Source organism: Eutrigla gurnardus (assembly GCF_963514095.1).
Source record: "Eutrigla gurnardus genome assembly, chromosome: 18".
Lineage (NCBI taxonomy): Eukaryota > Metazoa > Chordata > Actinopteri > Perciformes > Triglidae > Eutrigla > Eutrigla gurnardus.
In genome coordinates, this window is record NC_139929.1 from 9,011,068 (window position 1) to 9,035,494 (window position 24,427).

The 24,427-nt window shown below is 42.0% G+C and overlaps 1 protein-coding gene across 1 annotated transcript in view; it reads right to left on the minus strand.

The window, feature by feature from the left end:
- Positions 1-11,599, minus strand: part of LOC311029105 (cadherin-18) — an 80,076-nt gene extending 68,477 nt beyond the window's left edge. Inside the window, exon 1 of the mRNA XM_084034039.1 lies at positions 11,438-11,599. The gene's annotated coding sequence lies outside the window, so the exon portion shown is untranslated. The remainder of the gene's footprint in view (positions 1-11,437) is intronic.
- Between the last annotated feature and the right edge of the window lie 12,828 nt (positions 11,600-24,427).

Sequence of the window (24,427 nt, forward strand, 5' to 3'; positions counted from 1 at the left end):
ATTACAAAGGCCGTTAAAAGCTAAATCCCCTTCAAGTACTATGAAAAACAAAGAAACGGGATTCCTGACTTCCTCTCAGGTGTTTCCTGCAACAGCGTGTGGTATTGTGCAAATGCTTTTGCCTTTTTCCTCAAGCTTCTTCTTCTAATTGATTGACCGCCAGTGCCAAGTGTGCTATGACAAGCAGTGTGACTCCACGCCTGACACTGAAAAGTTGTAAAAAAAATAAAAATATTATACGTGGCGCAAAAAGAGCATACCAGGTGTGTTGCACCATAGGAAAAGAATGCTTTCTGTGTGATCGGTCCCTAGTCTTGTTCTTGTTGTGGCCCTTTTACTCTTATTCTGAGAGATTGATTTGGGAGATTGGACAGTTTCGTTTTTTGCTGTATGCCTGTGCAGGTTGTAATTTGTCGATCTGACTTGAAGCATAACCCTTTTTTTAAATTGGTGAATAACTGCTTACTGTTCAGTCACTTTTTTATACAATCCATGGTCTATAGTAACATGATATAGCTGGGGTAAACACTCATCCTTGTATTAGCTGGATGTTAAGCTTGGAATTGGGCTCCTGGCACCGTGTGTTCGACTTGTTTCAGGGAACTGCAATCCTTTTTCATACATGCAGAACTGTCTGACACTTTGGCACATGCTTTGACAGTTTGGCAACTAGCTTACAAACACGTTTCTTGGGGCGAGGAAGCGGGCAGATGTTGCTACAAAGTGAATAGTTCAATCACAGTTCTGGAGACAGTTCTAAGGAGATCTGCTTACATATGACAGTGATGGTAGTGACAGAGTACACTGATAACTGACAGCGCGAATTAGGCAATATTTGCCAATACCTCCGAAATATTGTGTGAACGGATCACATGCAAATGCGTACGCTCTTGTTTAAAACTGGAAAATAGGGGCAAAGATGTTTCGACCATTCTTGTTTTTGTGCATGGTACTTAATTTTATTACATTAGATATAATTATAATTACTGCTTGTTAATAAAACGCAGCATTGAATCGGAACCTTTTGCAGGGGTATTCAAGCAGCATTAAAATTCCAGTTGTCGTCTTCACTCTGGCCTGAAAGCCCCCCCGCAGCTCTCCTCTCATCCACCTCAGATCTGTAAATCAGTCAGGACACCCTTTCAACCCCCTAACACCCACCACCACCACCACCACTCTCACAAAGCATTGGTCCAATTAACATCTCTCACATTTCAATGACCCGGCGTTGCATGTGAAAGATGAGCAGGTCTGACAGGCGCACAGCACACTAATGTTTTATCAGTGCCACACATCAGGGTTTCCCATTGTACTGGGACACCGAGGACTAACCAATTGACTCGGCTTTTCCTGTCTGTCACGACACTCCACGGTTTCTGACTGAAGAGTCCATATTCCACCAGAAGCAATCTTTTTGGGTAGTTAAGATAATATCCCACAACACTGAGTGAATAATAACAATAAGCAATAATGAACAATACCACAGGGTTTCACTTAAAACGTTGTAGATGGTTAGCACTAAGGCCTCCCAGTTCTGAGTCCTGAGTTCGATCCCCAGCATAGGTTGACATGGGTTTCCTCACAAACTACGAAAACTTGCATCTAGGGTTGGGTATCGTTTGAATTTGAACGATTCTGATACCGATCCCTTGTTTCGATTCCAGTTCCAAACGATTCTCAATTCCGATTCTTTTAAGAGGCAAGGTAAAAAGGTTTAGGATATTTTAAATGAGCTAGCTAACCAATGGTCTTTCTGAATTAAATAGGCTGACCTTCTCCATCAATTTTAATTCTATGAACTTTTTACTTTTTATGAACTTTAACTATGAATTTCTCACAGGGCTGTTTTCAACTACAATATAAATATAAAATCTATGAACTTGAATAAAAATATTATAAATTACACAAACCTCGGAAACAAACTAGTGCGGGCATTTAGGGACCGAAAAAAATAATTGAAATACAAACATCTTCATAACGGTTCCGGAACCGGTTCCTATTTGGAACCGGATCTCGGTGCCCAACCCTACTTGCATCCCGATATTTTCAATTGCAATAGATACACAGATGCCGAGTATTGATCTTTTAATATACAAACTAATAATATTGCACAAATTAAACAACAAATGCTTCTTCAATCCGCTACATGGGCTGAGCTTTAATGATGGTTTTGATGTGCTCGTCAAGTGATCTGCTTGACTAACCAACCAATTTTGTTGCAATAAAAATTACTGAAGTGGGATCTAACTGTTTATTAGGGCTGCAGCTATCGAATCTTTTAAATCTCAACACAAACAAAAAATCTAAATAACCTAAAAAATTTCAAAATAAACATAAAATGCTCGTCTTTGGTGATAAACAGTGTTAAATGTTACTATCATGCCTGACTCCTCACTGCTCCGGTTTGTGGCTGTCTGACGCTGAGACGCTGTGGGGAGCAGAGGGGGGGGGGGGTGTGTCTGCTCGGACCACCACGCACCTGTCCTGGTACTGGTTGTGTTTCTGGTGTTTTTAACGATTCTGAACGACGACACTCCGACAGTAAAGGCAGTGTTCCCAGGCTCTGGCCACAATGTTGGCCCACCCGTGGCAAACTGAAGACTGAATCAAACGAACGGTTCTTATAACTACACCCGACCGGACCGCCCAGTTCAGGCACAGCAACTTTCTTGTCTTCATTTTGACGCTTCAGTCAAGAAGAAGAGACCGAGGTCAGAGCCAATCATAGACGAAGGCTCGCCCCTACTCCGCCTCTGATTGGCTCAGACCGTGGTGATTCATCTCTGAATGCTGTGGGGGAAAAATATTCCACTACACACATAAACAGACCCGCTGAATGGAGCACCGGTGCGATCAAGGAACATATTATTTAGCCGCACTTAACTGATTTTTGGTCGCATGTGTGCCCAAAATGGTCGCACTCAGAGTTCTTGCCTCGAGCATTTTTTATAATCGAGTTACTCGAATAACTCGAGTAATCATTTCAGCCCTACTGTATATTATTAGATAAAAAACTGAAACGTTAAAAAAAAGGTAATATATCGTTATATATATTGCATTGCATCGTAACTTAAGAACTGTGACAAGACCATGTATCTTGGGCCTCTGGTGTTCTCACTCCTTACAACTAGATGGAACAATATTTTAACACAGCCCATTCAATTCCACAAAAAGAGAAATAGAGTGATTCTATTTTCACATTTTCTCATTATGTATAAGTCATTTGTTTTAGTCCTGTACATTTCAAATATGTTTTTTGGAACATTTTAGGGGAAAACTAGTGCGAACCGCCTCATCGCCTGAAATGTAATCTCAATAATGCCTACTAACACACTTACTCTGCTGAGTTCTCCTTGAGCAAGATGCCGAATGTCTACCAGTTTATTCTTTGTACACTGTTGAGAATAAAAGTGTTTATGAAATGCCTAAAGCCTAGAATGTAGATCTAGTTGGGGATAAGTATGATAAAGGATGTGCCCAGGTGTATAAAACACAGGCTTTCCCTTTAAGAAGCTGAAACCTCCCGGATGTGACCGAGGGCATCGCCACCACCCTGACGCTTTTGAGCAGAGAACAAAAAAAATTCTTGCAGGCAGCCCCCAGGATCCCAGGCAGAAACGAGCAGCGATTACATAATGACAGTTCATACTTAACAGCTCTTTAAAAATGAGAAAGTCTCTCAGCAAACATTTGCAAATGTGAGATGGAAATCCAATCCCTGAATAGTACATTAACTATTCATACAGCATATTGGCAAATCTGTGACTCTGTTTTCAGGGTTTGCAAAGGCATTCTTCTCATAACACAATTTTACATTCATCATATATTATTTTTTATGCAATGTGACGGCATTTGCATCATTGTTATTGTATTAATTTAAATCAAACATCCTGGTAAAATGGTTTGTCTATTTGTGAGTTATATTTTTACGCTATGACCAGCTACCATTATATGTATTATTATCAATCGGACTTGGATCTCAAGTACGTCAGAGCAGTTTTTCTATGAAATCCTTAAATAGCTCTTTGTTGATGTGGAGACCATCATGAAGTGGTTTTTCAATGGCTGAAAAACTGTCACCTACCATTGATGTATTTTCATAAATCTTTCCCCAAATCGTGAAAAAGCAAAGAAATTCAATATTACATCGTGAAATACAGCAATGAGGTTCATGGCGCATTGATGATTAAGAAATGATTTTATTGTAGCCAATTGCAAACAACTTTACTGTCAAAGTCACGTGGCCTTATAAATATGCTCCGCCATGATCAAACTCAAAACACAAGAGACTCCCCTCACAGTACTGAGTGTTCTTTAAGGCAATGCTCTGCTGCCCAGTAGATGAATCATTCTAATGTTGCTTTCAACCACACTGAAGAGACCTAGAGTGCACAATGTCAGCATGATGTAGAATGCCCCGTGTACCACGGTAAGTAAATCAAGTCTAAATTGAAAAAAAAAGAAAGAAAAGAAAGGACAAGCTTGATGACAACAGGGCAGAAATGCTGAGATAAACATACAAAACCCTGATGTTTTCTCTTCCTAATGGTATTGACGAGCCAGGCTTCAGAGGTTGGTTTCAATCAAGTAAAAACTCTCTTTTCCTGAATTAGTTTTGTTTTCCACAAAGCGAGAGAAGCCACATTTCTCCAAGGTGTTCTCACTTTCTGCATGATTAGAATCAAACCTGCCCAGATGATGAGTTCACAGAAAACACCTTCTATTTATTACTGCCTGTCACCTGATTGGCTGTGGCTTGCACTGTTGGATGTCAAAGGGCTATCGAATCCTCTCGTTTAGCTTTTACTTTTTTCATGTACAAACTTAACAGCAGAATATGGGCTTTTTTTCAATATGATAGGACTGAATGGGACACTATGACTCAGGAAGGCAAAGAAAATGCTGAGTATTCTATCTTTCATTTGAGCCACAAAAGAAATGCCCCGCTTGAAAGATAATACTGTTTGTAGTGTTTTCACAACCAGAATATCTGCTCATAATGTTTGGATAAATATGACGGAAGTCCTCTTTGTTAGTAATTGGAAAACCGACCATTGCAGTAGCAGGGGGGGATTTGCCACAGTGTGATCAATGTAGGTGCTTCACTCAAAATAATACTGTCTCTGAAAATCTTCCCTGGAATCAGTTTAACTGGACAGCCGGTCATGTGGAACATAAGGTGCACGCAGGAGGATATCATAAAAGAAGGCAGAAAATTGGACTCAAACGCCAATACCATTGAATCTTTTAAGTCTTAAATGGAAAGGCACGGCCGTTTTTATCCATTTATGCTATTCCCTAAGAGATACTGGAGGAGAAACGCTTTCTTTTACATGATGCACTGTAGCCAGTTGTAATCGGTGAGATGTGATAGTTGGATTTTTGTAGCAAAGGGGGTGCAAAGCAATCATCGAAGGTTATTTTTTAAATATTTGAAGTAATGGAATATGACAGAGTGCAATAGCTTGTCAAGCTATGCAAGTTTACACCAATGGTGAATGCAACTTAAACAAACTGACATTCCAGATGTGTGTGCTATTAGTGAGCAAGTAGAATTAATAAGTAAGTGGCCCAGTATTTAGTGGTCTGATATACATGTATATGGTGGAGTCTTCAGCTTTCAGAACATGTATGCAAAACGACTTATTAAGAAGTATTTGTAAACAGTGAGGTTGTACAAATTAACCCTTGACAACAAAACGATCCTGGATCTTTTCAACACATTTGCTCATAGCTTTACAGTCTACAAATTCCTTCATGGTAGCACTGGAAAGTATAACTTCCGAGCTTTCTAAAGCACCTGAATGCATCTCACATTGAAACTCACAGCCTCAATGTCAGTGGTAAAACGGTTGCATTCAAATTGCACATTTTTATAAATCCATGTCCTTGTTAAAAGGTTTCACCAAGGCCTATCCTTTGACAAAAATACCACTCCCCCAACATGCACACGCATGTTTTGGTATTGGCTGTAAAAGGGTTTGTACATTCTCATCAGGGAAAACGTGCTTGATATGAAATTAAATGACACCCATCGTTTATCTTTGTAAACCAGATAGTCGCAGCACATCGCAGCATTAAAACGCAGGGGATTATTTTTACTGTGTCACGTCCTGGATTTAGGAAGACATGGCATCACTGACAAGACCGATCAACTCTTGCCTGTTTCAAATCTATAATTGATACTTGCAGAAAACTCCTACATCGTAATTCCTGGTTGGCAGATGGAGACGGTGAATGACCATTCTTTGTTGGCTATCTGTGAAGAGACTAGTGTTGTCACGATACCAACATTTTGGTACCGGTACCGGTACCAACATGTGTTTCGGTACTTTTCGGTACTTTTCGATACTTTTTCAAATAAAAAGTGAACGCAAAAAATGTCATTACTGACTTTATTTTAATAGAAAATCTTAGAACAATAACATATTAATCAGCAAATAAAATAAAATACCACAAAGACAAGCTTTTCTAATGCACACAATTTTAAAAATGTTAAAATATAAATACAATTATATAATATAAAATATAATAATATAAATAAATCAGCTCTTTTTTTTTTCTTCCAGAGCTACTTTTGTTAAGAGTGAAGGGCGGTGGCGCTTGCTTTTAGCACTGAATGTGGCTTTTTTTCATGAGTAAATGACCTGTCGTTCCCTGAGCTCAGTGTGCAGGTCTGGGGGCTTGTCCTTTAAGTGTTTGGCTAAGTCGGAGGTGTTTCCGCCGTTAGCCATGCATGTATTAAACACCGTTTACACAGTGGTGCATCGGCGTTAACTGCCTCGCCTTGCGCATTTGTTTTAAGCTAAAGTACGGCCATATCGCACTTCGCGGCGCTGGTTTGTCCGCAAGTTGCGGCGTGGTGACGGTTGCAGCAGCCATTCTCCTCTCCGTGCTTCGCTCTCTCGCGCTCTCGCGCACGCTCTCTCGCTCTCTCTCTCTCGCGCTCTCTCCAAGCTTTCGTCCTGCTCCGTTTGTTGTAACTTGCTAGCGGTTTCCTCCGGCTTGCCTTTTATCTCTCCAAGCTCGCTCCTCGTCCTCTCAGCTGTAGTTACAACGCGGTGACGTCACGTGGCGAGTTCGCCGCGCTGTTGCGGGCGCTGCCGGCGGCGCTGCAAGTACCGGTCCCGTCCAAATGCAATATGGTACCGTTTTAAATGCCTCAGTACCCCGGTACCAAATTAGTACCGGTATACCGTGCAACCCTAGAAGAGACTGTTAATGTTTGGAGCAAACATGATTCATCTTTTGAATTTCCCTTTGACTGTGTTGTTGGAACAATAACCCACTATTATTTATCTTGCCAACCAGGGATATGATTGAAAACACAATGGTGGCCATCACACTGTAGCCACCTGGAGTGAATAATTTCTGAGTGGACCATGACTTTTTAATGCATCTCGCACGCTTTCGATTTGGCACGATCTAGCAGCAGCGTTACGATGGGGTGCAGCAATTTAGTAGTCCGCAGGTGAAAGAAATCCAGGCATCAGATGTGGAGATGCCCTGGCATTTAATCCCTGGTATGGATCAAACTCCAAAAATACTGGGTACATTCAATTCCCACAATGCAACTTCATACCATCTTTTGTTAAAGCCTCCCTCCACTCCACACCTCCAGGTTGCAACAGAGGATTTCTGTTAGTCACCAAGCCGAAGGCAAGATAGAAAATAACCCCGATGACAGCATCAGCCACAGAAAAAGAACAAATCTGTGTGTGCAAAATTGGTGGAGTGCAACTTTTTAAATGCATGTAAATATGAACCCAGGTGGAGATGTGTTGACTGGGTTGAATCTCAGATCGCAATTAACCCTCACAGTAGGTCGACGGTGGTGAACGCCTCTGCAGTTGTTAATGTGTGATCTGAAAATATGCAAAGTTAATTATTTTATGATGTTGCACCTTGCCACTGTGCTGAGTGATACATGCTTAAGATGTCTGCTCTGCTGCAGGCACACCATCGTCGGTGAGTGATAATTGCACAATTGTTCACACTTGAGTTCACAACAATTCTTTAGGGCAGGGTTTGTGTAGCTGGGGTCGTAATTAGGGATTGGAGTGATTAACGTAGGTGGCCTTTATGCAGTTATCATGATGTCATCATCACACACAGGGTGTGATCTTCAAACGCTGGAGTCTGTAGGTAGAACAGACATTTTCCTGCCTTACTGTCTACCCTAAGATTAATAATGGTGTAATTAGCTCAAGGCCCTTTTTAAACAAAGAGACAACCACAGGCTGGAGACACACACTACTATATCAACAAAGAGTATCTAATAATGAGTGCTGAGGCCACCTTTGTCCTTACAAAACATTAGCAAAAAATGTTGGATTGCTGACCTGTGTATGGTGGGTCTCTGATGCAGGAAGGAACGGGAAATCCAAACTACCCATCGCTTAAATTTCGGTCTGGTGATCGCTGGGACATGTATTTTTGTTGTCAAGCAAACCCACTTCACCATGGAGATGGTTAATCATTCTATTAAGTGACTTGCCAGGAGATCAATCTTCACAATTTCTACAGTTTTGCATTCACGTCAATTACAAGCGATGTCATGGGTTTATCTTTGATTCATCTTTTGTCATATTTATCAAAAGCAGATGATTTGAATAACAAAGAATCTTACGGCCGGTGTAGCTTGCAAGATTTAATAGAGCAACAAGGTAAGACCTGAAAATCAAGTGGCAACCATTAGGCTTCTCCGGAACTCGGTCAGCTGCCTCATTTTGCTTCCACAGAAGTGATGACAGCACTAACTAGGGCTGGGCGATATGACCTCAAATCAATATCACGATATATTGAGAAACTCACCTCGATAACGATAAATGAACGATAAGTAACCCCCCCCTAAAAAAATGCCACTTTAAAGGACTGTAAAACTACACTGTAGTTAAGATTTATATTATTTATTTGGTAGTTTAAAATAACAAAGTATTAAAAATACAGTCTCTATAAACAAATTCAAAATATGGAGTTGTCAAGTAATCAGGTTCTCTATAACGGGAGAAACAAGTTGCATCCCTTGTAAACAAAATAAATTTCACATTTGCCACTGGAAAAGTAAACAATGACTTGTGCAAAGGTAATACATTTCACATTTTTCTGATCGACATCGTCCTCGCTGAACCCAAAATGTTACCAAACGATCGATGACGCATTTCTTTTGGGAACGAGGTGCTCTTCCTCCTCGACCAGATTCAAGGTACGTGTCCACAGGGGCGATTTTAAACGCGTGTGGACGCGCCGCTTCCCAGTATTGCACGCTTGGCGGGCTGCCACTAGAGGATGATTGACAGGCGCTCTCCTTTAAACAACACTTTTTTGCGAGCGTTCGCGAGCGTTCCCGAGGCGGCGAGTCGAGCCCGGCGCCTCTGATTAGCATAAAGTAGATTCGACTTCAACTTTAGGCAAATGAGGAGCGGCCAACTTGCGCGCCGTCTCTCGACATTCGCCGCGACGCTACCAGAATGCATTGCACAGCTTTTCACATAGACAATGAATGGGACGCGGGGAAACACCGCTGCCTGTGGACACGCACCTTTACTTCGGCTGCCGCGGCAGCAGCCGCTTCATCGTTTAAACCGGCGGGCTCCATTTTCGTCTCACCCACACTTTCCCTTCTTGTTACAGACTGGATGGGGTGGAGTCACGTGACTGCACACGCTGTATACGTAGTACAGTACAGCCGAGCGTCTTAAAGGGACATGAACATACTGGTAGCCTACCTACACACACAGCCAAACAAGAAAAAAAAGACTTTTTTTTTTTTTTTTTTTTTAAACCGAATATACCGACATGGGCAAAATGACGTCGGTTGTCGTCGTAAATTTCGGTATCGGTACATTTTCGGTGTATCGCCCACCCCTAGCACTAACTGTGTTGTGTCTTTAAATCGTACATGACTCAAGAGTGTTAATGTGTTGCCAGTTGTAATGCTTGAATTCAAAGTTGAGGTGAGTAATATGTAGTGCTGCCTGTTACAGTATGTCTTCCAACCCTGCTCGTTTAAATGTGGGAGAAGCGAGGGCTAATGGTTTGTACAAGGGAATAAAGTACCACTAAAAGGATGGGCGACGCAGCAGGGGGCCCTCTGAGGCTGGCGCATAAGTGCATGCCACACAAACTGATATTTACAATATTACATATTGTTTGTCATCCTGGAGACTAGTTGCCGATTTTCTCCTGTTTACTGTGAATGGATTAGGGAACATTGTGATGCACGTGCTTTATTAATTTCTGATAATATGGCATAGACCAAGTACAAACCAATAACCTGGGAAATTATAGACAGAAAATCAGTGACATAGAAAATAATGAGTCTGGTTAAATTGGTTGGTTGGGATGGTTAAATTAGAGCTGCTACATATGTTCCCAGGCCCCAATTATTATCGAAAAAAATTGCTTAAACTTCTCCCCAATTACCACGTTTATGATCATACATGTAAATATGTCGTCTGCATCAATATCAGAGCCCATGGCAGCCGAATGATTCCTACAGTAGAGCCGTTCCTTGGACTATCCTGCTAGATGAGGAAAACATAATCATCCACAGATCCCCCCCCCCCCCCCACACACACACACACACTCTGTAGCCTAACATGCTACTGAATCACATGACACTTGCCATTTTGTCCTAAACATTTTTGCAAACACATCAGAGAGGTGTTCACCTTGCAAAAAAAAAAAAAAAAAAAGATTAGCCATGCAGATTGGCAGCCAAACAGCTCACCAGAAGCCATTCAAGGCAAAATTAACAGGGACAGCTAAGCATCTGGCACTTGGCTCGCGCATCTTTCTACACACCCGACTGTCATTCAGATGATTTCAACTCAAAGACGGTCTGTATGTGTTTGTCCCTCAACGGAGAGGTGGGATCCGGAGCGGAGAGGGAGGGGGGGCTCCACTTCTAGAGGGGCTGCAGTCAAGAGTGGACTGCTGTTTCCTGCAGTGCGCGTAAATGTCAGTCTGGCTACACTGGTGCGGCACACGCATCAAAGAGATCGGATAGCCTCCAACTCCCGCTCTGTCCTAGCAGCCTGTCTATCATTCATAACTCCACCGAGGCGCCGTGTGCAGCAACACCCCACGAGAAAAGGACAGTGGCGCGCGAGAGCCACGTCCACTCATTACAGCCGGGACACGAGTAAGAGAAAGTGGGCTCTTCTTTATCCCCCCCTCGCCTGTTTCTTTCAGCTTAGTGCCTAATTTCACGGGGCGCAATTGCGAACGCGCGCACAGTCAAACTCAACGCTGACGAGCGCGCGCGCGTGCTCTCGCGCACAAGACCCCCTATTCATTCGTCAGCCCTGTCAAGCCACAACACACAGTGGGTCTGTATGCGGGCGCGACTCTGTCACGCGCACAGGTGCACATGCAAAACTTCCTCTCTTAATACAGCCCTAAAGACAGACAAACTTCTTTATGCGTATCTTACCTTTCCGCGTGAACTCCCCCGAACAAACATGGCAGATGATAAACGGCGAAAAAGATGCACCAGTTTAAGTTTGTTCCTCATTCCTCTTTCCCTGCGTGTCTCGTAAGTAACGCAGCCATCCTCTCCCGAGCAGAGCTTGTCTGCGCGGCTTGCGAAGAGCCGATACTCTCGCTCTCTTCCCGCGTGTGGTTGTGTGTTCGTGTGTGTGTGTGTGTGTGTGTGCGGGCGACAGGACGAGCGAGCCGAGCCGGTGCATGTGTGCGCGTCTCTCCTCCGAAGCATCCTCCAATCCTGCCCGGCTACTTGCGGCAGCTCAGGACGAGGAAGACGCCCGATTGGTCGGTTTTCAGATCAATCCATGGCTCTCAGCCTCGGACCGTGCCTCCCCCTACCTCTCTCTCCATTACCTCCTCCTCCTCTGCTCCTCTCTTCTTCTGTTAACACGTGATTATATGAGATAGTGATCAGGAAGCGATACGTTATCCCTATCTCATTTTGTTACACACACGCACACACGGTGTCAGACACAGCCTACCTTCCCTGACTGTCCCAGTAGGATAGGGAGCATCAGCAGTGAAGAAAATAGTGCTATATAGGCTGGCTCCAACTCTTTGCCAGCAAATCACACTGAATCTCAGAATTGTTGGAGCTGCAGACTAAATACTGCATTGGTTGTGCCCCCCCACATTTTTAAAACAGGAAATAAAGTTTTAAACAATAAACTTTATTGCCTTCAAGATTCTTGACTTCATCTCAACCAGCCTGACCTAATATATTATGGTATGTAAATTGACAGATAGATGCATTAATGAATTAATTAGTCAGCCATATTTTAGCAGAGGGGCTGCTGGGACAACATAAAGTACAGATGCAGACATGTGGGCGGACCATGGACTTTAGTGGAGGTAGTCAACGTGACTTTTGTGGATTACGGTTTTGAAGCCTCGACTTTGGCATTTTGGGCGTCACCATCTTGGAATTTCTGCAACCGGTAAGGGAAGTGACCATATTTGGACTATGTAGCAGTGAGGGAAAGCGCAGCGAAGAAAAGAACAGCTGCACCCCGAGTGGCAACCTTACAGCATCTGGCTCAATCTGGCTTCTGATGCAAAGCTGTTAACAAAGTTAGCTTCCATAATTCAAGGTGAACGTTACAGCTAAGCGTTGAAGTCATCTCAGTAGCATGGTAGCGACCTGCTAGTTAGCCACATGCAAGTTAGCCACATGCTAAATCATACTCTGCTTTATGGTCTATTTGACTCATAGACAATTTACTAAACGGACATCATGCTGTATGAAGAAGATTTGACACGAATGATTGAGACCATAAACTCATGTTTACAATATGTACTGAGATAATAAATTAAGTGAGAAATAGGGTTATTTTCTCATGGTGCAAATCATGCAATCAGACTTCTTTTTCCAACTGGAGGATTTGCTCCCCAATGGCCAGTAAAGCGAATGCAAGTTTCTGGCACTTCAGCTTTTGCTTCACTTTTCACAGATTGATGCCTGTGGCGGACATGGTAGTGAAACAGCAAGAGGAAGATCTCCACTTCAGTAGTGAAGAGCTTATTTATATATTTAAAAGCAAAAAAAAGAATGAAGAAATAACAAAGAAACAAATAGATTATATTTTCAACGTCTCTCAAATATCACGTTTGTCATGAGGCTGTGACTATCCTATTTGTCACAAAAGGTCATTTAATACAGCGAGGTTTCTAAAAACGATGATGCTTCCCCATTGCTTCAATGGGGACTTACATGACGCACAAATACAGTTGAGCTCATTGATTCCACGAGAGTCTCAGCTTCCCAGTCATTTCCACTAGTTTTACAACTGCTGGAGGCTCGGAAAGACAGTAATGTCGGCGGAGGAAGTCGACGTCCTAGCAGAGTTTAAAAGGTTAAAAATATTCAGACATAAATAGTCTGGCAGTCCATTATTTCATCAAAACATGAACTGTCTTTTAGGATGTCTTGTTGAGATTTTGCAATCATGAACAGTTGCTTCCATCCCTCAGAATCTTAATAGCGCCATCAGCAAAGTGTGGCTGCCAATTACTGGCTTAGGCGAGTGGGGTCAACATGGAAGCAGTGGAGAAAAAAGTCCAAAGAATCCTAAAGTTTAATTTGCTCGTTCACCCTTGCCAAAGACACAAAATGTGTAGCTTTTCAGTAAATAATAAAATGATGCATTCTGTTTTGGGCTTTTAAGAGGCTTAGACAAGGGAAAGGGAATGTCTATGTGCTCCAACACAACTTTGTTCAGACAGGGTATATACAGGAATCCTGAAGCTAATTTCAATACCTTTTTAAGACTTTTTCAAGACCATCCCAATATTTTTTAATACCTCACCGCCACTTCAATATGCAACATTTACATCAGACACTTTTAACTTAACAGTTTTAGTTTGTGATAAAGACTACAGACCACTAAGACCACTATGGTACAACAGAATTCAAAATAGGCTGGGACTCAAGGGCAAAGTTTATTTAAAAAAAAAAAAAACATTGCTCCACTCTCAAAAAACAGTCATGACATGTTTCTTTTTTGTAGATTTGTTGAGCGACTCATCAAACATTAAGACGAACTGCCCAGCCGTGTTGATTGTGTTGATGAGCTCCTGCTTGAAGTACGGTGCTAAGCCAAGTCGTATAATGTCACCAGATTTGTCCTTACTACAAGCAAAAGTCTTGGCTATGTCTGAATCGGGAAACATGGCCCTGAAAACGTCAGCCAAGTTTTCGTTACTGTTCAGCGAGTGGTGTTTCTCCGCTGTGTGGAGACACCACAACACCTCCGCACGCAGCGTTGCCGTGCCTCCCAGCGCCACCCTGATGTCAGCAGAAAATGCGGATGCAGAGTGAGCCGAGGTCGTAGCCGTAAAGTTAGGTTCAGGTGCGGCTGCCGGTGGTTATGTGACGGCACTAGGTTGTGGTAGTGCACAGAAAGCAGCAATGGAGAGCTGCCGCTCTCGGCGGCTAGCAGCGGCTTTGTGGCTAGCACAACACATGTGGGACCTTAATGCCTTAATTCCCATAGACACGATGTTAATCCTCTTCTTGCACAGTGTACAATATGGACTCCGCAAACTTGCACTTCCCCATGACCGTTCACCAAGCCTTCTCTTCTGTTTTTTCGCGCTGAGAGCGTCATGTGACATAGGTGCGTTCGTAATAGGCACTGGGAGCGCCAGAGCGTACTTTGTGAATTTCCGAGTGCACTCTGGCGCTCTCGGAGACGGTTTACGAACGCACCCACAATAGCGTAGTTTTTTATGGACAGGTTCATCTTTGTTTTTTAAGGAAACAAATACATTTTTACACGTTCACAATGTTTTTAGGATCCAAACTCTTGGACAGCGAATTCAGAAAAAATACCTTCAAAATTTAAGACTTAGTAAAGTCATGATAATATTTTTTTAATACTTTTTAAGGGTCTTAATTTTCCCAAAATTGATTTATCACCTTTTAATACTTTTTAAGACACCGCGGATACCCTGTCAGAACTATAGAGCAAAAAAGCTTCTCACACGCAACTCAACACTCATTATGGGACATAACAATGCAGTTATCAACCAATAAACGTTTAGCTAAACTGACTTGTCAGGGAGCTATTCTTGCAACCACATACTATGACATTTAAAACTCTCCCCACTAGCTGCTGTTTTCAGAAACCAGGGTGCTAGTCATCTGTTCCTTTCCAGGTCTATAAGTAATGCATGTTCCATAAAGGATGACATTTCGTTTTGAAGCCATGTTTAAAAAATGCCTTGCGCTGCTTTGTGAAATTCAAAGCACCATCTGCAATGATGTATGCATCTTTAAAAAAACAGTCTACATGGGGCATTTTAGATGATTTTCTGTCTGGCCATAATCTGACCGGGGACCTGTGAATGTACAGACTCCAAATCGTAGCATGGACATTCAAGTCCAAACCATATTTTAACAGCACAGATGTTTTAACAGCACAGATGTTGGCCAAAACATAAAGATGAGATCCACAATAATGAGAGCGTCATGAGCAATAATCGCAATCACTTAAGATTCAGAATGGATGACTTTATGATTTCAGCTTGACCCCCGTTTTCTATTTACTTTTCAGAATGATGACAAATTATTATGATTAAATCCTAAAGGATATCAACCAAACTCAGGCAACCTTATCCATTCTTTCAAAAATGTTTTCACTTCAAAACATTCTCGGTCTTTTTACCTTTACTCCTCCTCTACATTCCACTTCTCCACTAGGTGACGACTGCCTTTTTTTGGGTTCAAGATAGAATCATATTCTGCAACAAACACGACTGAGCTTGGCTGCTCTGAGTTTCCTGATTCGAACACTCAATTACACTTTTTTTTCTTTCGCAAGGACACTTCATTTTTGACTTTCACTCATTTTTCCCTCTCTATTTGTTACTGTCAATCAATTAGTCAGTCTGTCAGTCAGTCAGTCCGTCTCGTTCTACCTCTCACTCCTCCTCTCTCTCCTACACATACACACATTAATTTCGCTCAGGTACCCTTGGGCCGACTGTTGAGTCTGCCCATGAATTCAGTCGTGCTTTTGCTCTCTCCGGATCCAAAGGGAAACTTAATGAATAATGAACAGAGCGGTGAAAGGGGGCGGTGGGGGTGTAGGATGAGGCGATGGGCAGCACAAGAGCGAGAGTGAGAGAGAGAGAGAGAGAGAGGCCCTTCAGGACCAGGACACGATGGAGAGATGGAGGGAGGGCAACTTGTTAGTGTTCACTCATCAATTAGGCCACAGAGGAGACATGAAGAGAATGGAGGATGATGCGTCATGAATGAGGGGAGGAGGTGCAGGGGGGGTGAAGGTCTTTAAACTATAGAGTGTGCTTGCTGAGGAGACAGATTAGACAGAAAAGATGAGTAGGCGAGCAATGGGATGAGAGGTAAAAGGAAGTGGACACGGATGGGCAGGGGTCTCGGAGACGTCACAGGCCTCAGCACACTGCCTCCAGCTTCATCTATCATCCAGGCCTAGTTCTTCCTGCCAACACAACTGTGTCTCTGGTCCACATCCAGAGTTGGCAAACAGCTTCAAACATGCTCAAAAGTGGATGTGCTCAGTATATTTAACACAAAAAGTAATGTAGATTCTCCTTGAAACTGCATACCGGTATTGTCATTTCCAGCAACAACAACAACAAAAAAAAGAATCACACTTCCTGGTATTCAGTGATTGGTAAGTGGTAGATGGACATGTTCCAGTCTGGGTTGGAATAGCTTCTCAGACCACATTCACAACCAGAACAAAAATTGTTTGCAAAGAATATCGACCTCTCTGAAGATACATTTAATGTTTCATCAGCCTCATATCACACATTTTTCATATCATAGAAACACACAATTACACGTGAAAGTGAAACAATTAATGTAATAACACAACAACATAAGGAAACGTAATGCAACAACAAAACCTAACAACATAACCTTACAAACATAACCTAACAAACATAACCTAACGTAACCTAACTACGTAACGGAACAATGTAATGTAACAACATAACTGTAAATAACAACTAACCCTTAGTGTAGTTTCTTACATAACGTAAGCATAAACTCAATGTTTATTTGAGATACTTTCACAGGGGACACTAACAGCAGTCTCCTGGGTGAAAGTCCTGTGTTTGTTTGACACATCTACCCTTCCCAACCATCCTTAATTAACTTTCTTGCTTGATAATATATGGGTAACTAATAATAACGGTTGCTGCAAAAAACTTCCACATATTCATGGTTAAAAGAAATGTGAAATTTTCAGGGTTTGATAAAGAGAAGATTAGTTTTAATTCCGGTGCAAGCACTCAGATACATCAGAAAATATAGTAAAATATTTGGCAGGATGAGCAGTGTTGGGGTGACTGATAAGGCAAGCTGTATGCTCTCTGTCTGGGAAGTCTCAATCAGTATTCTGCCAGCCAGTGTGCAAGAGTTTTGATTGGTTCACATATTTGAACATTTCTTGCCTGTGGTAACCTGCACACAACTGAGGCATTGACTGATTATTTCAAAAGAAAGCTATCCAAATGCCAAGAATCTCACATTAATGTACAAGGCCACAGCTCCTTCCTGAATTGTATATCAATGACAGCTTTGACAATGCAAAATGTATTTGTCACAGCAGAAGCATCCCATAAATGTAAATCGCTGACATACTTTGTGCATCAACTTCCTGTCGATTACCTGACACCATCAACTTAGAAACTTCCACATTCTTTTGCATCTTTACTTTGCTGGAACGGCATTTCATTTCGGTCTGGGTTTAATGCTGTTAGGTTTAAACCTAGTGTATGAAGTTCAAAATGATGGGTGGGAAATAGTAGTAAATAATTGAATGATTGAACGGTGTATTGATGGTTTATTGAGGGCCAGAGGAGCCTTCTTGCACGTACAGTATATGAGTGTGAAGCTCTGTAAACATAAATGCCTCTCCCTAATGACAGGCTGCACACGGGTTACTCAGGTATCGATCCAAAGGGTCATTTCTCTGCATGATGTCTATTTCCTTGACTTGTTTTTAATGACAGGTCAGTGGATCACTTTGCCAGGGGGGCCTAATTGCTGACGAGCCTTTTTAATGATACACCGAGATCACAATGTTCTCTCTGGGCACATTTGCAAGCATTTGAAAGGACATTGCTGTGTAGAGAATAGCCTATGTTTTTTTTTTCCGTTTTTTTTTTTTTTAATGGTGCAAGCCGCTTCTGTGGACCCTCAATATAGAAGAGATATTTGGTCAATTAATCACAGCTAAGCAGAACTGAGGGATTACGCACTTGAGTGAATCTCATTTCAAGCTGCTGGTTCGGGTGGGTGTGTGCACGGGAACGGCGGTGGACGCAGACAAATGGTGGAGGCAGCGGGCTCTGCTGGAGCTGGGAGACACATATCAGCAGGGTCGGACTGGGAATTTGTTTGCCTCCCACAACACCTCTAATTTATATGTGGCTGACGAGCATCAAGGTTACACCGCACCACAGTATTAAAAATCCATAAAGTACTCTTCACCCCCCAGTGCAGAATACTGTGAGTACGGTTACCCACAAGCACTTACCCCAGCCAAAACAAATTGCTGCTCGGGAATCAAAGAAATAGTTGTTTTTTTTGCTGCCGACTCACAGTATTGTATCCTCGTTAAAGTGCAAAAAAGACTTGCAGAAGAATATGCAGCCTCTCAAAGGGAGGTAATCTCTAATGCACGGAGGTTTATGCAGTTCGATATGAACATTGAGTATTTCTACACCAAAGACGTTTTGAATATTCAACTTTGACTGGAAAAAAAATCTGAATAAATTCTAAACTCTGATAAATTATGAATTCACAAGATGTGATTTGCAATACAAACATAGGCACTGCCTGGTGGGAAGGAGGGGGTGAATATCAAGAGTCAAACTGTTTTACCCAGGGGGAAGTCTGCATTCAGCTTATTTACATCCGGGTCATACGCTAACAAATGAATGAAAGCAAGTGCAAATCGTATCTGACACAAAATAATAGCTGCATAATTGGAAATATGACAAGTGGAACAACTTACCAAAATAATCAATCCTATGACAGGGCAGAGTCATTGACTTTCAAAAGCACGTTTCTTTCGCACTCATGTTTCGAGGGACACCATGTGACTCGGCTCTGACTGATGACTCAACACAGGAAATGGCGTGAGCAGGGAGACGCTGTCAAGAGTTAGAACTCCTAATTGGCCGAGTGCACTATGACTGAATGATGGAGCTCCTGCTAATGATAACATTAAAGAAGTGGGTCAAGACATTTAATTCCTTTTTTAGGAAAAGTACTCTCTAAAAGTAGAGTGCAGATTTCCACCAGGTGCTTCCGCAGTGACCACTGCAGTAATGTTTGATTAAAAGAATAAACCACATTTGTCTAGACAGTTTTCCACTTGCCCGTCTCCAGCCACAGATACACTCTCCCTTGAATAAATCTGCGCCGACTGCATGCAGCTTAACTGCAGTTCACTGTGTAACACTTCATGTTGACAATTTAACGCCTTCTCTGAACACTCAGGGCCCTAGTTTCGTAGACCAGGCGCAGTCAGCTCTCAGCGCACCTGTGCCGCGCCGACGGGGTGTGTCCGCCTGGACTTTGCAAGTTTCGTGCACCGCGCAGGCTCGCGCAGGCACACCTCCCGTCTCGCCCACCGGCGCAAGTGGGAAAGAGGGAGGAGAAGAAGGCGTGAGTGGGAGACGAGGAGGAGACGAGGCGTGGACTGGGATTAATACAGCCGATTCAGATCTTCACCAATCAAATGAGCTCCTCTCCTCACCTTTAATGCGTTAGGGGAGGTTCAGTGCAAGTTCCGTCACTTGACAACCCGATGACAGAAGCAGCGCCGCCGCTCCCACCACGCGCATCACGCGCTGTGTGTGCATATCATAATAATAACAATGCCGATATTATAAAAAACAGGAGAGAGAGAGGGAGATGTTTTGGTCCGAGAGGCTGAGTTTCCGTTACACGTGCCATCCACCTTTGATCTGACGTCAGATGTGACGGGACAATCTATATAGATATAAATTCACGTGTTGATTCAATTAGTTGCATTAAATAGTGTTTGTTGTGATTATTTATTGCATTTAAATGTGCCTGGAACTGTGGAAAGCTGCCTGTGAGGTCTCGGTGACGTGTACGCACTGCGCGCCGTCAGCCAAACTTCCACTCCGCCAGCTGTGATTCGCATTGAAAGAATGGACTTTATTTGCGCCTTGCGCCGAGAGTAGACCAGGTTGGAGCTGGCGAGCTTTCAGCGCAGTCTCGGCGAGGCTTTTTGCCACGAAACTTCCGCTACGCCAAGCTGAATCTGTGACCCTCCCCCTGCTGCGCCGCCACACCCATCTTGGCGCAGGCGATCCACCAAACTGACAAACTGACCGTGCGCAAGGCTGCGCGGGTCGAAACTTGCATTACGCCGGCTCTGCCACCCTGCGCCGCCCTGCGCTGCGCCACGAAACTAGGGCCCTCAGTCCTGCTGTGTGTTTAGCCCATTAGCTGTTAGCCCTCTTAGCCACTCCTGGCTGATTACATCGAACTAGCCTTCCTCCGACCAACATTCAAAGACGAGTTCCATTGAAGCCAATGCTCATCCATCCATCCATACATATGTTCATACATGCAATTGTCTTAGATCACTTGCAACCCCTAACATTTTACGATATATGGTGCACAGTGAAATGAGATAATTTTTTCTCAGGATCTCGGTTCTAACACACAACATAATACACCTAAACTGTACAACAAGCTATTCCACCTAAGACATTTGACATTGACAGTGTGGTACAGGTTGGTGACTTTTTGAGTACCGTTTTATCACGAACAAATTTGCATTGTTTTTATACTCGAGGGGCAGCAGCGACTTTAAATAGCTTGTGTTGTTCCAACCAACATTCCAATATCCAAAGATATTGGATTTATAAGGAGATATAACGGATAAATAAGGGACACCCTCACATTGCCACTTTCACAAAGGTTGGAATTGCCACAAATTTAGCATTTTTGCTTCATAAATGGCTTAAATGAATAATAAAAAAAACTATAGTGGACAGTCTTCATTCCTAGAGCACCTAGATATATGCATCACATTAAATATAGACATTGTGCATTTACAAAGTGTGATTTTTCAGTCGCACTGTGAGATACATATGTATATAGTATATAGAGAAGATAAGGGGAGACCTGACTATTTACAATGTCCTTGAACACTTCTATTATACGCAATAATACATTGGGCTCCAGCACACTAATTACCATCAGACCTGAAGGCTTAACTGCCTGTTCTCTCTGTAGGGATACCATTATCTTAACTTCAGAAATACTATGACAACCTTGGTGACATTCTTTGAGGTTTGAAAGAGAAGCAAATATTGCTGGAATGTTGTATTTGTTCTCTTTTCCCCTGTTTACCTCCTCCAGAGGGAAAACTCTGGCCAATCAGCAGAGACTTTGTAACATAGCAACATGTGAAGACATCTCCAATGACTGTCGGGGCTGCACAGATATGAATGGGAAAAGAGACTGTGTTCACATTTACAGTACATCAAAACTGTATTTACATTCACATACAGCATTAACACAACACGAGAGTCTTTTATCCCGCTTCTCTTCAACTTTATTTGATTGTACTTTTTATTAAATACATGAAAATGATGGTCAAAACTAAATGGACACTACCTACATATATTTTTTTCAAGTTTTTTGTTTAGAATTGGGGTTGTTTATCATTTGGGCTTGGTCCCTTAACTAAAGGCAAAGTTATAATAATGATAATAATAATACAATAATATAACATACAGCATAAAATAATACAATGCAATATTTAATACACTTTCACTTAAGTAGAATTTAAAATTCTGGACTTTATAAAGTATTTTTCCAATCACAGAATGTGTTTCCCCTGAGTAAAGAAAGTAAATAATCCTTCCTGCACAAAACCTATAATTGTAATTGCTTTTCTGTCTCTTCCCTAGTTGATAAGTCACATTGTTCTCTTTGTAACATGCCATTCCGAACCCCAACCCATTGATATTTTTGGGGAAAAACACACCCGTTGCAGTTATGGTTTCTGTCAAACAAGACTGAAATGTAGCTGAGAATGAATTATTTAACATCTCACATGGTGAGGTATACACCATTAGACAAGAACTGTCATGTGAAGCGTGCTTGGAATGACTTGATGTCTTGCAGCCGTGCTTACATGAGAGTGAATGACGGCACGTTTGCAATCCGACTTACAAAATCATGACGATATGTCACAAAGTATACGTTTTTTTGGGATCACGTTGGAAAATCTCCACCACTGTGTGCTCCTGCCTCTGGCAAGGCCCCGAGGAGCTCTGTCCTCCCATGCATAGAGATCTCATTTATAGACCCACAGTAAGCAATCAGGGCTGGCTCAAATAGTTTTATTTCCCACTGAGACGCTCGGCATGTGGAAAAACTGACACTCACTTGTAAAAGAAAAATAAATACAATTCCGGAAACTGCCTCACAGTGTTACCATTAAGTTAGAATTGTGTGAACTACTGTAAATGTAAAAAAAAAACTAAATAACGAAAAAGCACTTCTATGTTCTAACCTAGCACTTTGATCATAGTACTGTTGTTCTTAAGGTAAACTTGCTGAACAGCTACTTTACTCAGAGAAGGACATGACACTTACTTTATTGGCAATGATATGTCGGGGGTTTCTTTCTTTTGACAAATGTACTTATTGTAAGTTGCTTTGGACAAAAGCGTCTGCTAAATGCCCTAAATGTAAATGTTTCCCTCTCAGAAAATCCTAGTGGTGAGCTTAAATAATACAATTTGGACAATGAGCTAATTTCATGATAAATATTATTGATGTACAGATGTATGGGTTTCCTCACACTTCATCAAATAATATATAGATACATGCATCAACAGATGTTTTACAGCATATATTTTAAAACCTAAATAGCCTCTGGATTGGAACTCCTATATATTTTACATAAAGACTGACAGATAACTGCTTTCCACTCCAAATAAACATGTATTTTTATTTTGTCATATTACTGTGCAGTACAAGTGACGACTTTATGCTCATAAGGAGATGAGGCGCACTTAGCAGGATAAAAAGGCTTACACCTCCATCATCTAAAATATTGTGGGAAGTGCGGTTTTTTTTAGGTTTTAGTCGTCTTCACACAGAATCTAATTTGTGCTACTACAGCACTGTTGACATGGTGCTGCAGTTCTTTGGTGAATGATGGAATTGGACAAACCTCTTTTTTTTTACAGTTTCCCCGAGAAGTTCCAGTCCCAGCCAACAGCAACACAACCCCATTGGCCTTTGAAATGATCCACCTCAGTCCAATTAATCCCTTTGTGGAGTAAGTAAGAAAGCGTATTGGTAGTTTGTCATCGCAGACAGCTCCAAGTAGAAATAAAATGCCTGCCTACATTTAAATACTATTAATAATTGTATGTTTGTTTGTTATTGTCATTTCATGGCTGCTGGTGACTCACTTTGCCCTTTGAATCATTGATGTGATCAATACTGGGTCTGAAGCACTGCAGCAGCGGATGAAATCCAAGTCGGAACTTTAATATCAGGGCAGGCACTGAGACCACAAGGCATTGAATCATCCATAATAATAGCTGGGTGAGAGACTGCATGGCGGATGATGGTCAAGACGTGATGCATTAGGAAGGATGCAGCAGAAGTTAGGGCTCGAAACATGGACTCATTTCATGTTAATAGTGGATTTATATGACTAAGTGACTCCACATTGTTGAAATGCACATGCAAGAGAGGCCACACATTCATGTTCTTCTATAACAAAAAGAAGCACCGGGGAACTGCTGGCCCACAAAGGTGGAACAGAGCATGTCTGACAAATGAACATAAAAAAACGGGTCTGCTGAAGAGGGTTGTGCATGAGGATTGAAATCTGACATCTTAATCATGAACTTGAAGAGATGAAAGTGATACATTTAGAGAAAATATAATACTTTCACACAATTCTGCCAAGGTTAAACATTGTACTAGGAAGATGGAGTTTTACACCGACTGCACAATGTCAATGTGTTATATTTTATTGTGTTTTCAGCTTCATTGAGACTAACATCTCTTTGCCCAGAGAGACTTGCGAACAAGAAACATCCACAAGAGCACAATCAGCAAAACAGAAAAACCAACTGCACAATAAACAGGAATTAAACTGTGTGCTGGTACACAGCGTGAACAGCGTGTCCTATATTGTCCTCAAAGTTATGTAATTTGTGTTGAATTTAAATTTAAATGCCTGGGAATGTTGGACAGATTTGGATTAAATGCATATGGAATATTGCTTGGATAATTTGTTCATGTAAAGTTCAGTTGAAAGGCGATTTCAAGAGTATCCTGTTTCTGTATCCTGAAGTATACCCAACGGAAACGGGACAGGCAGACAGGATGTAATGTTGGGAGCTATTCGATTTGATCGGTCAA